The sequence below is a fragment of the Hemitrygon akajei genome, chromosome 13 (assembly GCF_048418815.1).
Source record: "Hemitrygon akajei chromosome 13, sHemAka1.3, whole genome shotgun sequence".
NCBI lineage: Eukaryota > Metazoa > Chordata > Chondrichthyes > Myliobatiformes > Dasyatidae > Hemitrygon > Hemitrygon akajei.
The window spans coordinates 60,902,795-60,917,612 of record NC_133136.1 but is presented as its reverse complement, the minus strand read 5'-3'; the positions used below and the strand labels follow the sequence as shown (position 1 = coordinate 60,917,612).

The 14,818-nt window shown below is 41.6% G+C and overlaps 1 protein-coding gene across 2 annotated transcripts in view; it reads right to left on the bottom strand.

Moving 5' to 3' along the window:
• The window catches only part of LOC140737926 (protein YIPF5-like), a 31,641-nt gene extending 28,653 nt beyond the window's left edge, over positions 1-2,988 (bottom strand). Inside the window, exon 1 of one of the 2 annotated variants that reach the window (XM_073064736.1) lies at positions 2,885-2,988. The gene's annotated coding sequence lies outside the window, so the exon portion shown is untranslated. Of the gene's footprint in view, positions 1-1,094; positions 1,216-2,884 lie in introns of those variants that run through there. The other variant, XM_073064737.1, reaches the window with a different exon arrangement.
• Positions 2,989-14,818: the final 11,830 nt, after the last annotated feature.

Here is a 14,818-nt window from a genome sequence, read left to right as displayed (position 1 = left end):
CTCACTAGTAATTAAACCATGGATTTCCACAGTACAGCCATATATCCAGAGTGTTCTACATGCCAGATGTGGGCACATCTGTCACTCTGTTCAGTCTTATGCTTACAACAATGGAAGTGGCTATCCAGTCCTTTGTGTCCATGACAGTTTCCAGAAGGTCAATCCTATTTGTCTCATTCCCCCTCTCAATTCTTGGTGCCCTCCAATTTATTATCTCTCCCAATTCCCCACTGTTTCTTTTCCCCCATCAACCTGGATTGAGGAGTATCCTACAGAAGCCAATTAGCCTACTCGACAACATTTGGGATCTGTACCATAGATGGAAACAGAAACCTTCAAAACCAGTGTGGTTATGGGGGGAAAGTGAAATCTCCATAGAGAAAACACCTGAGATCAGGCTCAAATCCAGGTCCATGCATCTATCAGACAACAGCACTAATCACTGTGCCAGGGTGCTTTGCTGTGGTTATCACAACAAAACTCAATTGTGTTGGCTTTGCCCAGAAAATCATGGCACTAAGCTATGACTATTAATTTGAATGGAGTTTTCCAGCCCTGTAGGTTATTTTTTTTTGGAAAGGTAGTTGAAGAAAGTTCATTTTATTTGTATTTTATTTTGTTTCAAATCTTTTAATTTCTAAGTGTTCAAATGGTTCATTCTTACATTTAGTGGCCCAACAGTTACTACTCCTCAACCATCAGGCTCTTGAACAAAAGGGGATAACTACATTCCTTTGCCTATCCAACGAGATGTTCACACAGCCAATGATCCCACCTTGAGGACTCTTTATCTTGTCATTTTATGTTCTTGTTATTTATTGCTATTTATTTATATTTGCATTTGCAGTTTGTTGTCTTCTGTACTCTACTTGACCTTTCATTGATCCTGTTATAGTTATTATTCTATGGATTTGCTGAGTATGCTGCGGGAAAATGAATCTCAGGGTTGTATATGGTGACATATATGTACTGTGATAATAACATTTACTTTGAACTTTTAAATTATTATAATCAATCTGAATAGCTCTTATATCAGGTGCAATTTGAAACTGTTCCTAAGCATTATAGACTTCGATACAAAGTGAAGCTCTGACCTCAGTTTTTCCTTTAGCTGAAGGTTGGCAATGTGCTTCAGAGATGCAGCTTCGTCAGTAGGTTGCCCAGGGCATAAATGGTGTAAAGGGCCATTTTACACATGGCTGGATGCCTTTTGGGTGCAAGGGATGGGGTTAGTTCAGTCAGCCCTCTCCATTTTCGAAGGGAAATTTGGGTTTCAGGCTTAATGAAGTTCGGTTCAGCCTGATAATTTACTGGCTCTCCTTCCTTATGTTCATAGAAAATCAATAAACAGAAATTTTCAGAATAAGTTAATTATTTGAAATGACAGCAGTGTGGTAAAATCAGTGGCCCAGCAATATTCTTAGCTTACTCCTTTAAAATGCTGGAACGGAAACTGTCTAGTTCTTGGGACTTGCTTCTGCTTTGTGTCATCAAATTCCTCCTTACTCACACTTGAATTGAATTTGAATTGAATTGAATTTTGGTTTATTGTCGTTTAGAAACCACAACTGCAATGCAGTTAAAAAATGAAACAATGTTTCTCCAGAATGATATCACAAAAGCACACAACAAAACAGACTACACCAGAAAATCCACATAACATTTGGCAATCCCCAAGTCCAGAGTCTGGAGAGGCTGCTGCGTATTAATATCTTAGCGCATTCCCCGGAAAGACCCAGACACACCAAGTCAGGAGACCAACTCTACCACCCAACAAACCAAAAACTAAATCTACAAGACCTACACAAAACCACATAGTTACAACAGTGCAAACTATACCATAATTGATTTTAAAAAAAGACCATGGGCACAGTTAAAATAGTCCAAAGATGTTAAAAGACTATAAGTTTGAAAGAAACCACCACACAGTTTCCACAAGCCCTCAGGGTCCCGATAGACTTGTCATCCCACGCAGACTTCCACGGCAGAAGGGAATACCCCTGCTACAGACTTCCACGGCGCTGCCGGACCCGGCCTCACAGACGCAGCACACAATGAAAGCACCCCGGCCGCAGCAGACTCCGAGTCCGTCAAACCTCCGAGCTTCCGACCATCCTCTCTGGCACAGCTTCTCTGAGCACCATCCTCTGCCGAGCGCACTACGATGCCCCCGCCACTGGCCACGCGACCCTGAGGACCCTGCAGCAGCAATGAAGAAGGCCTTCCTGGAGATTTCCAGGTGTTTCTCCGTGCTCCCACATCCGTTTTTCATCAGATTAGGATTGTGCACAGCACCCTACTTGACAAATAACAGATATAAACTCCGGAGAGGCCGCTGCAAACTGCGTCGCACCACCATCTTGAAGAAATGTTGAAGACAGTTACCTCGAATTAACCTTGGTCAGATGAGATTTGAAATAATTCTTGTTTCGATAATAAGCCTAGCTTTGTCAACATTAGGGACTGTCTGTTTTGGTGAAACATATTACTCCTTAAACTGGAACACCTGATTTTACCAACAAGGCCAGCACAGGTCATAGGCCCAATCAATGCAACTAAGCCATACCCAAAACAAATATTAACTACTTAACAGCTAATGATAATCTTGATGCATAGAAGTCTATTAAAAGATGCTTTATGTTCAGTAATGTATTTTCCTTTCACCTTTTAAGTCTTCACAAATACAGTTTGGTGGTAAACTAATTCAGAAGAAGGTATCTAACGATTGTTTGCTATCTACTATAAGTAGAAATTGTTAGTGGCGTTGATATTTTCCATTAACAGTAACCATGCCCATTTTAATTGTCAATGTTAGATCAAAAGCTAAATTTTTAAAAAAAGTGTCATTTCTGCTGTTAGTTGTGAAAGTGTTAATAAGACAAACCTTAAATAAGGCAGAAGATCACACCTAGCACGAATGAATCCTTTTCTTGGCAGTATCAAGAAGGACAGTGAAGAAACAGTGCCTAAATATGACCAATCACTGAGTGCAAAACAAGACCTATATATATAAGTTCTAATTTTAGGCCATAGACAAACTGGCATCCAAATCTAACATGGAATGTTATTTGCAGCTTTAGCACCATTGATATATTATTACACTCCAATCACTTAGATGATTGTTTCAAATTTCTATTACATCACTCACTTGCTTTTACTTGTATGAATTATATAAGTAAACCAAGCAGTAGTAAATTCAGGCAACTGGTCTTGCTGTGTTGTGTAGAAGACATTTCACCATTCATCTCAGAGGCTTATTCCGTTCTAATCCATGGTAGGTAGTTTGTCGGCTTATAAATTCTGTGAGTTGTTTAAAGATATAGTAATGACATGAGGGCTGTTAAGGGTGGTAGAGATAATGAGAAGGTCATTAGTTTTATCTTTGCTTGAATGGAGGTATGAACTATTGTGCAGACACCGGGGTAATGATCTTAGGACTATGTTGTAAGTAGCTGATAGGTGACATACCCCACCCCCTCTGTTCAGGGATGGGGTTTGAAGTTTGACAAAGATGGATTCTTTAACCCCTCTTTCAAACCATCTGTCCTCCCTGTCCAAAATGTGCATATTGTTATCATCAAAGGAGTATCCCTTGTCCATTAGGTGTAAATATACAGACGAGTCTTAATCTAAGGTGTTAGCCCTCCTATTTTGGGCCATCCATTTCTGAAGTGGCTGTTTTGTCATGCCAATATACAGATCTGTGCAGTTTTCACTACATTGGATAGTATATACATTATTGCGCTGTTTATGTCTGTGTGTAGGATCCTTGGGATGGACGAGAGTTCTGTCAGAGTGTGTTTGGAGATTTGAATTACACAGGGATTTGTTGCTTGTTGAATATCCTTCTGAGTTTCTCTTGAACTCAGCGACATATGGGATGACTATGTTTTTCTTTCTGCTTTGCTCCTTACCTCTGTCTGATGTCCCTGCTAGTTTTTGCTGCTGTCTTGATGAAGGTCCAGTCAGATTAACCACAGCTTTCAAGGCTTTTCAAACCTACAAACACACTCAGACAGCTGTTTGTTCTGCTTTGGGTTATTGTTGAAGATAAGGGATGATGTGGAATGTGTGCCAAACAATTAGCGGGAGGTTTTTCTTGGTGAGGGACAGTAAGGTTGGTCTTGAGCTTTTGTTCAAAAGGAGATGAAGAGAGAAGACTTTGGGGAGAACCGGTAATAGCACACGATCCAATGGGAAACCCATTTGTTCGAGATGGATTGCGAGCAACGTTCGGAAGGTGGTGTGTGCTTTCACATTGACCAAGGGCCCAGCGTGTGAGTGAGAGAGAAGTTCAAGATCAGCTCCAACTTGTGCGCATTTGACTGTTTAATTAGAATGGGCCCTTTTCTTTTTGTTATTCTTTACTAACCCTTCAGTAAAGATTCATAAATATAATTCCTTTAATCATATGCAGTGTACTGTCTGTTATTTTGTGGCATTAATTTGTAACAGGGTAGCAAATGGCACACCATCCACACAAACCGAGGTTTGGGGTGGGATCCATTGTGCCTCAGTCTCTAAAACTTGGCGGGCCAGAGGTTGTCTTCACTAGACTTATGCAGCCAAGGAAACTGGGATGTTTCATTTGAAGAACAGAAAATATCTTATATTAATTGGGGAATATTGGGCCCCTTGTAAAACTGAAAAAGGTGCAAATTGTGTCCAAGTGCATGACTTTCAAGACAAATACACTGTTGACATGTAAATAGTGCAACCCTTTCACTGGACTCATATACAAACTTGGCTTGTTAGCTAACTCTGCTAACAGCCATGTGACTCAATGGTGAGAAGGCTGCCTCTCATAAGCACTGTATGACTAGGGTTGGTATGATTTGGGGTTCAACCAAACAGGAAAGTTGAAATGTTCCAGGAAAGAACGTTGATTGTAGTGAATGCTGTGTAAATACTGTTCCATGCAAAGTTATTGTTCACTAGAAAGTTGAGATTGTACACAGACATAAAATTACAAAGGAAATATACTGACCAACATTTCAACTTTAACAAACAGCTAAATGAGAAAGAAAAGAAAAATAAAAGGGCCCATTACAGTTCAACTAGCCCAATGTGCACATAAATGTTGGAGCTCATTTCTAGAGTAGTTGAGTGTATCACTTTACTCATGTGCTTGATGCACCATCAATAACTCTCTCTGAGACGTGAAGGTGAGATATCGGCTTTTATTGACTGGAAGAAAGAACAAGCAGTAGTGGACCACCATGCTACATCCTGGAGACTGAGGGCTGGGCTCAGGCCTCAATCGCCTTTATACCGGGATCTGTGGGAGGAGCCACGGTCAGTGGGAGGGGCCACAGGAGCAGTCAGCAGGGGGCGTGTCCAGACAGGTATGTGTAGTTCACCACAGTGCTGAACCCACATCCTGTGTGAAACACCAGCCACAGTTGGAACTACCCTCAAAGACCATCTCGAATGAACTGGCTAACTCAGGAAAATTGGCACTTCCTCTTTGGAATCAATTGTCTACACAAAGCACTTCGTACAACGGGGTCTCTCCTTCGAGCGGCATTCTGCAGGCATCTTCCCTTGTGCCCCACTCTGCAGCTCCTGCCAAAAGACCCCAAACCAGACTACTGTCCTTCAGAAATCTGATCCAACCCGGTTCTCTCGAATGTTTCATGGCATCCCACTGCCAAGACAATCCATATTGGCTGATACAACATCCCTAAGATGGTCAGTGTGGCTGCTTATCTTTGGCTGAAGCCAAAACACTCTTTCTAGCAGCACACGCTGCTTTTGTAGAAAACTGATAAAATAAAAATCTTAATCAGAACATTACAATAGGAAAGCTAATGGAAAGTTATTGTTTATTACAAGGGGAATTGAATACCATTAGTAGGAAAGCCATACATCAGTTCAGCCACACATCAGAAGAACAATGGATAAGAATGATTTCCTTGTTTAAGGATGAATGTGGAAGCAGTTCAGAGAAAATCTAGTAGACTGTCATCTGGAATAGAGAGATTATCTTATGAGGAAGGGTTGGACAGCTGTGGTTTGTGTCTGATGGAGTTGAGAAGAATGAATGTGAACAAATGAAACCGATGAAGATCCTGAGGGATCTTAAAAAGGTAGGTGTGGAGAAGATTTTTCTTCTTGTGGGAGAATAGGGGACACTGTTGAGTCACCCCTTTAAAGGAGAGATAAGGATTTTGTTTTCTCTCAAGGGGCTGTGAGTCATTGGAGCGCTATTCCTGATGGGAGTAAAATGTGGGGACTATACGTGAACAGCTAGGAGCGTGCCAGATGGAACATAAAGTGGAAAAAATAAGAGCCCATATACTTCGGCAAAAAAGAAAGGAGTTTTTTTATTTAACGGTGAGTCATTATCAAGTGTTGGTGTTCAGAGGAATGTGGGTGTCCCTGTACACAAATCGCTGTAAAATAATGTGCAGACACTCAAGCAATTAGAAAACAAATAACATGTTGGCCTTAATTACAAGATGATTTGAGTAAAAGATTAAGTATGTTGCATTGCAATTAATCAAGGCTCTGGTGAGGCAACACTGGGAATATTATATATAAGTTCAGTCTCTGTACTTGAGTTGTGATAAAGAGAGTACAACACAGGTTCATCAAATTCATTTCAGATAATTGTACATTTTCATCTTTTTCAGATTTCTGTTACTTTGTATTATCATAACTTTGCTCATTTAATCTCCCACAGTACCATCCTGTCACAAAACATGCTGACTGCTTCTTTCCTGCTTCCACCTTTCACTTTATCAGCAGTTGAGATAATGCAGTATCCCTGTTCAACTCAGCAAGGGATCCAATATTATGTACTTTATTCATGCAGTCTAAGAGGGAAATTATTTTGTAAAATAATGATGATTGAAACAAATCCTAGCAATCACTCTAGCCTAAGTTCTGTGAAATCCACGCCTGATATCCACTCCAAACAGAAACTGATCCAATAGCCATGTCTTCACCACTCCTTTTGACCTTCCCCTCTCTGAGGCAGAAAATTTTGTTCTCTGCAAGGCCCTTACCTTGGTTCCTCTTTGACTGCATCTCAGTGAGTTCCACACCTGTCATGATGCCGAGATCTTCTTCCATTGCCTCTGACTCTGACTTCTTTGGCAAGAATTCCTTACCCCACACCAATGACCCCTTTATCCATCTCCAACCCTCCTCCTCTTCTTGGAAACCCCATTCTGTATTGTGTATGATTGTGTATGATCAGCCATGATCACAGTGAATGGCGGTGCTGGCTAGAAGGGCCGAATGGCCTACTCCTGCACCTACTGTCTATTGTCTATTCTGGTTCTTTGCCTGCTCTGGATCTTTTCCTTTCTAATTGCTGATGAGACATCAACTGGGTCAACTTCAGCAACGCTCACTCCTCAAACCTTACCCCTTCTGAATGCACTGCCCTCTACTCTTTCTGTACCAATCCCAACCTTACCATCAACCCCACAGGCAAAAGAGGTGCTGTTCTAGTGTGGTGAACTGGCCTCTACCTTGTTGAGGCCAAGTGGCAATTCTCAGACATCTCTTCCTACCTACCCCTTGTAAAGGACCCCACTCTGGACCATCAGAAAATTGTTTCCAAAACCATCACCGACCTCATCAACTCTAGAGCACTCCCATGCACAGCCACTAAACTCATAGTTCCCTTCCCCACACAGCTCATTTCTACTTCCTGCCAGAGATCCACACACCTGACTGACTGGGTAGCCCTATTGTCTTTGCCTGCTACTATCCCACTGGACCTGTGTCCAAATACCTCAACCCCATTCTTTCCCCCTTGGTTCAGTCCCATCCCACCAACATCCATACCACTTCACATACTCTCGATCTCAACACCTTTCAGTTCCTTGGCCCTGACCACCTTATGTTCACTGTAGATGTCCAGTTCTGTACATTTCTATCCCCCATCAAGAAGGCCTTAAAGCTCTCCACTTCTTTCTCAACAAAAGACTCAACCAGTTCACCCCCCACTACCACCCTCCTCCATCTGACAGAACTGGTCTTCACCCTCAACACTTTCCCCTTTGGCTTCTCACACTTTCCCCAGACTCAAGAGGTAGCCATGGGCACTGAATGGACCCCAGTGATACCTGCATTTTCATTGGCTATGTAGTGCTCCACAACTCATCTTGTGCTACATTGACAACTGCACCCATGCCATGCTCAACAATTTCATCAATTTCCTCCAACTTCCACCCTGCCCTTAAATCCAATTGGTCTGTTTCAAACACCTCCCTCCTTTTCCTCAATCTCCCTGTCTCCATCTCTGAAACAAACTCTCTACTGACAGCTTTTATAAACCTACTGACTCCCATGGTTATCTTGACTACACCTCTTCCCACCCTGTCTCCCATAAAGATGCCATTCCCTTTTCTCAGTTGCTTCTCCACCACATCAGTTCCCAGGATGAGGCTTTCCTTTCAACAACATCAGAGATATCCTCATTCTTCTAAGAACAGGGTTTCCTTCCTCCACCATTGACACTGCCCTCACACGCATTCTTCCATTTCCCTGGCATTTGCGCTCATCCCATCTTCCCACCGCCTTAACAATGATACAGTTCCTCTTGTTCTCACTTTCCACTGCATGAGCCTCTACATCCTGAGGAAGGGTCTTCTCCCAAAATACCAACTGCTTATTCATTTCCATAGATGCTACCTAACCTGCTGAGTTCCTCCTGCATTTTGTGTGTGTTGCTCTGGATTTTCAGCATCAGCAGAATCTATTATGTTTAGAGACTGGTCCAGCTTGGTCTTGATAGAATTACTTTTGTTCCAAAATCTAACTCTTTCGTAACCCAGATCTTGCTTTATAAAATTGAAAAATCATCACGCTCTTGATCCTCATTACTGTTTAATGTGAACAAATTGTCATGTGGAACACAATTTTTTTCCTTCATCACCTTATCAACCTCAATTTGAACACTGCAAGTCTATGCTTAGAAGCTTCAGGCACCTTTGCGGTTGCAGACAATAGGCATAACACCATGATGACAGTCTCAGCAAGTTTTCTTCTTGGTGCTCGTTTAGAGCTCTGGCTGGGGATAGCTGCTGGCCACTGGTTGTGGATGGAGGGGACGGTGGTGTGGGATGGGTTGCAATACGACACAATACATTTCCAGCATATCGAGTGAGGAATTACCAAACTCTTGCATGGTGGTACAGTCTAAAAAAAAGTGACTATACCAGTGTACAGAGGGTGGTGATGGGAATATGGCAAACGTAGGAAGTCCAAAAGATTTTATTTCATGGTGGTGAGGCAAAAAATATTAGCAGCCTATATTTTACCAGTTATACTATTAATTAAAAAAGAGTGTAATTGCCTGATGTGACAATAATTGGAACAACTTTGATGCTGCACTTGTGGTAATCAGAGTTCAGGCTAAGCATAATGTCAGTGGCCCTCCTTTCAAGGGAGAAGCTTTATAGATCATTATGGTAAACACATTACTAAATTCATAGAATGCATAGCACTCATACTGCCAAGTTTAGTAAATATATAGCAATTACATTTCAGCAATATGGTTTCAGCTTCTCCTTTCCCACTTTTCTGGGAGTGCACATCACACACAACCTCTCATGGCCCCAGAACACATCCTGCATGATTAGAAAAACTCACCAACGCCACTACTTTCTGAGGGTGCCGAAGAGAGCTGGACTATGCACATCTATTCTCACATCATTCTACAGATATGCTGTAGAGGGCATCCTAAATTGCTGCATCGCTGCATGATACAGAAACTAAACTGTGGCACACAGGAAAGCTCTACAACAGGTAGTTAAAACTGCCCAACGCATCAACGGCCATTAAAGATATATATGTATATATATGTGTGTATGTGTGTGTGTGTGTATATATATATACACACACACACACACAGAAAGATACTGAAAAAGGGCCAGTAACATCATGAAGGATCCCACCTACTCTGCTTATGAACTGTTTGTCCCACTCCTTTCGGGGAGAAGGCTACATAGCATCCACCCAGGACTACCAGACTCAAAAACAGTTACTTTTCCCAAGCAATAAGCTGATGAACACCTCCACTCATTAGCCCGCCCATTGATTACTCCACAGCCATTCTTTTCATTTCATCATGATGAAAGGTCTTGGCCTGAAACACTGACTGTTCTCTTTTCCATAGATCAGTGATTCCCAACCTTTTTTAGCCCAACACCCCCCTAAAGCACTTTCATTCTTGCCAACACCCTTCTGGGGCATAATATACTTCCGGCACCCCCATAGTGTAAAAACTTGTCCACCATATGCTAACATGAGAAAAATTATTCTGCTTTAAATTTTTATTTGTCTTTGAACTTAGCTTGCACAGTACCTGTACAGCAATTTCGATATCAATGTGATCCTTGAGCTTGATGGTTTTTTAGCAAGGGTTCAACTTGTGAAAGTAAAAGCCTTAAGTCCCCGTGCATAACAATGTCCAAGTGGTTTCTGTTTTTTGTGAGTATGTGGTTCACTGCACTGAAGCTTCTTTCCTCAATGTAGGAGGATGGAAATGGAATGAAGAACAATTTGGCTCTTCTCCAAAGACCAGGAAACTTCGTGTGACAGTGTAGCAACATACCACAAAAGCCAATATTTTTGAAAAGCATTTTTGCTCCTTCATCATTCTGAACTTCGATAATTCCTCCTTGCAAGCTTTCTTCCTGTTCTTCCACCTTACAAAGGAATGGCTTAATTACCAAGTCCAGAATTTCCAAATTGTTCAAATCCTTGAATCAATCCTTCTTCAATGTCTGCAGGTGTAATCAGTGCACTTGCAAATCACCGTCTGTGAATGAGAGTGCCATACTTTCCATGCAGCAAAACTGTGAGAACATTCTTCTCCTCTTGTTTTGCTTATAGATGTCCAGTTTTTCATTAAAAGTAGACACTGCACTTTTTGCCTGGATAAAATGGAAATTTTCACCGTGTAGTTTCATATTTTGAATGTTTATTTTGTCATATAGGTCAGCTAGGTATGCCGCAACTCCACGTTGTTCAATCTTGTCTCCCAAGCTTTTGTCGACTTTGAGCAAAAATTCAATCACAGCATCAAAAAGATCAAAGAAATGTTTTAAGCAGCAGCCTTTTGACAGCCAATGCACTTCAGTGTGAAGAAACAAGCGTTCAAACTCTTCATTGTTATCTTGGCATAACTGGTGAAATATTCTGCTACTTGATGGATGAGCTTTAATTTTGGTGACAGCAGATATTACAAGAATCATGCTTGAGAAGTCACTGGCTGAGGTTTTTGGCAAGGAGATGTTGATGATGGATTACACAATGGATTGCAAATAGACTTGGAATTTCTTTTTTCATAAATGCCACTAAACCAGCGTGGTGACCTGTCATATATGGTTCTTCATCTGTTGCACAAGAAGTCATGTTCCCAATCAAAGTACTTTTATCCTCAATATACATTTTAAGCTCATTGTAGATTGATTCTCTATTGATATTTGCTTTTAACTTCTTACTAGAGAATCTCTTCATAAACTTTAACATTTTTGATAAACTGTACCTATGCCATTAGCAATGCCTCGTTGTCTTGCACAGTTGACTCGTCCAGTTGTAGCCCAAATTCTGTTTTATGTAGCCCTGTGCATAGTTGATACTCAATGTCTTCACTTATTTTGTCAATACAATGACAGTTATTACTCAGGGAAATTGATTTTAAAATACTGGAATCCATTTTGAGAATGGTGGTGAGCACTTCTGATACAGCAGGCATTATTAATCTTTCACTAATTGTATGAGATTTTCCACACTTTGCTATAATTTTGGAAATGTTATAAGAAGCAACAAGACCACTATCAATGTAACTTTTAGCTTACTTTGCCAATGACTTGAGTGTGCAATGCTTTTCAAATGCTCTTCAAATGCTCTCTGCAATTTTGATGGTTTCATGGCTTCATTAGACAGTATAATATTACAAATGGGACACATGGGGCATTGCTGAGCCAACAGGAATGGAATGAAACCACACTCCAGGTATGTAACATTGTATTGATGCACTTTCTGTTTCTTTACAGGATTAAAATTCAGGGCTTCAACACCCTCAGACTTGTGGAGATCAAACCGTACGTATTTATGCATCATTAGTGGGGCTAAATAAAAATTTTAAAAATGAACACAAACTGAGAATGCCTATCAGATGTTGATGACAGCAGTGAGTTGACATGGTTGGAACAATGGTAGCAGCATGTAAAGGAATGGTGAGCCGAAGATAAAGATGATCACCACAGTGAAAATTATGTTGACAAGGATTCAGATTGGAATCTGAATGTTAGTCAGCATAGAGCTGGTGCTGGGCAAGTTACCTTTACACTATTCCAGTTAGTGTGATTGACCAATCACGTAAGGTCTCATAATCCCCAAAGGTGGGAGTTGACCACGCATATGAAGCCAAGGTCGCTTCGGAACACCTCAAGAGGAATCCTCGGGGTTGGCAGGTTCTCTGATTGGCTCTATTTCACCGTTTGGTTCCAGTTGTGTGACCGCTTATCCATAGTTCTGTAGAGGAAGTTAAGAGGGTTTGCTTGACTTACCAACAATTAAGTTGCATGAACTTGATCTGTGCCGTGAATCAAAGGGAACTGTTAGGCACCCTGGTTGCTAATTTATGCATCTCCAATAATGTCTGTCTGATTGGTAAGGTCGGATGAAATTGTCAAGTTTCAGATGCATTGTGATGACGAGTGCTCACCACCAGCAGAGCTATGGCTGTTCCTGTGTTCAGTGCCTAATCCTGTTGTTTTGGAAATGCCTGCTCTACTAACAGTCAGTCAGGTCTCATGCCTCAAGTTAGGGTGCCACTTACCACCCACACCCCCCAAGATTCCTGAACGCCCCCAATGTCTTCTATTTCCCCTAACACCCCTTTAGGACATGTACCCACCCCCTTGAATGGCAATACCACTCCCTTTGGGAATCACTACCGTATATGCAGCCTGGCCTGCTGAGTTCCTCCAACATTTTGTGTGTGTTACATGGATTTCCAGCATCTGCAGGATTTCTCTTGATGAATTCCTTCCGCTGTTTACAATCTATGTATAGTCCCAGTGCAGCTTAAGATTCCCAACACAAAAGCTCCCCCTCCCCTTTGGGGTATTTCCAATGAGGTTTGAAGACACCCTTGATCTTTTCTTCTGTCTGCCGGGTAATTTTATTCAACAATAGAGTTTAGAATAGTGTCAATTTTGAAATTCTGGAGTTGGCTATGCAAATCCTGTGCCTCTCCAATGGAACAGACTGGGAGCAATTTGAGCATCATTGCTGAAGATGCCAGAGAGGCCACTAACATTGGGTCACTGACCTTTCCTGCAATTTTGATGATTTTTGCAAAGAAATAAATGCTTGAACCTTTTAAGTGCCTTGAGGTGCATGCATCAGGCAGTACACATCCCAGAAGCATAAAGGAGATCAGGAGAGCACTGTTGCCTGGGAGACCATATGTTTTGGTCCAGGTACAAGGTCTTGATCTCCCAATGCACTTTTCCTCAATCCATACCATGCTATGCTGACACAGCAAATTTCATCATCAGTATCTGCTTTCACTGAGAATATTGAAGTAAGTGTGTAAGCATAGACATAGAAAAGAGGGTTGGATTAAATCGGTTTATTTTAGGCTGAAGGTATGTAACTACTGGAGTACTCCAGGTTATTGGTCCTTAATACATTATTCTATAGGTAGATCAGCCATGATCACATTGCGGCGACACAGTAGCATAGCTCTACAATGTCAGCGAGCAGTAAACTGGGTTCAATTCCTGCTGCTGTCTGAGTTTGTGTTCTCCCTGTGACTGTGTGGATTTCCGTGAGGTGCTCTGGATTCCTCCCACACTCCAAACACATATGGTGCAGTCAGCAATTTATGGGAGTTGCTCAAGACTTGAGCAACATTGCAAATGCAATATTAGCATTCATTTCGAGCGGTCAAGAATGCAAGAGCAAGGACGTGATGCCGAGGCTTTATAAGGCATTGCTCAGACCGCACGTGGAGTATTGTGTGCGGTTTTGGGCTCCATATCTAACAAAGGGTGTACTGGCATTAGAAAAGGTCCAGAGGAGGTTCATGGGAATGGAAGGGTTAACGTCTGAGGAGTAGTTGATTCTCTGGGCTTGTAATTCGCTGGAGTTTAAAAGAATGAGGGCAGAAATTGAAATCTATGGAATATTGAAAGGCCTAGATAATGTGGATGTGGAGAAAATGTTTCCAATAGAAGGTAAGACTCGGACCAGAGGGCACAACCTCAGAATACAAGGGCATCCCATTAGAGGTGAGTTGGAATTTCTTTAGCCAGAAAGTGGTGAATCTGTAATTTATTGGCTATGGAGACCAAGTCATTGAGTGTATATAAAGCAGATTGAAGAATCCCAGGGTTGCATACTGCTTATGTACTTTGAATCTTTGATAGGTTCTCGATTAGACAGGGAAGAAAGTAGGAGAATGCGGTTGGGAGGGATGATAAATCAGCCATGAAGGAATGGTGGAGCCGGCTCAATGGACCAAATGGCCTAATTCTGATCCTAGTCTTATGGTCTTATTTCCAGCATTTGCAGAATCTCTTGTGCCCATCGTCTCGTCTGTTCAATTACTTCGCATTCAGTGACGGTGTTCTGGAGTGCAGTTGCAGTTCTGAAAATTTTAACGCCACTTTCGCGGAAGTTTGACAGAAGGGAGGAACAATATTACAAGAACCACAATTTCCCTGAAACCTCCTTCACAACGAATCTGAACTAAATTCCCATTGGCTGCTTTATAACAATATTACGATTAAGTGCGATTTTGCCACTAGCTGTCTACACAACAGACAGCACTTTGCACCGT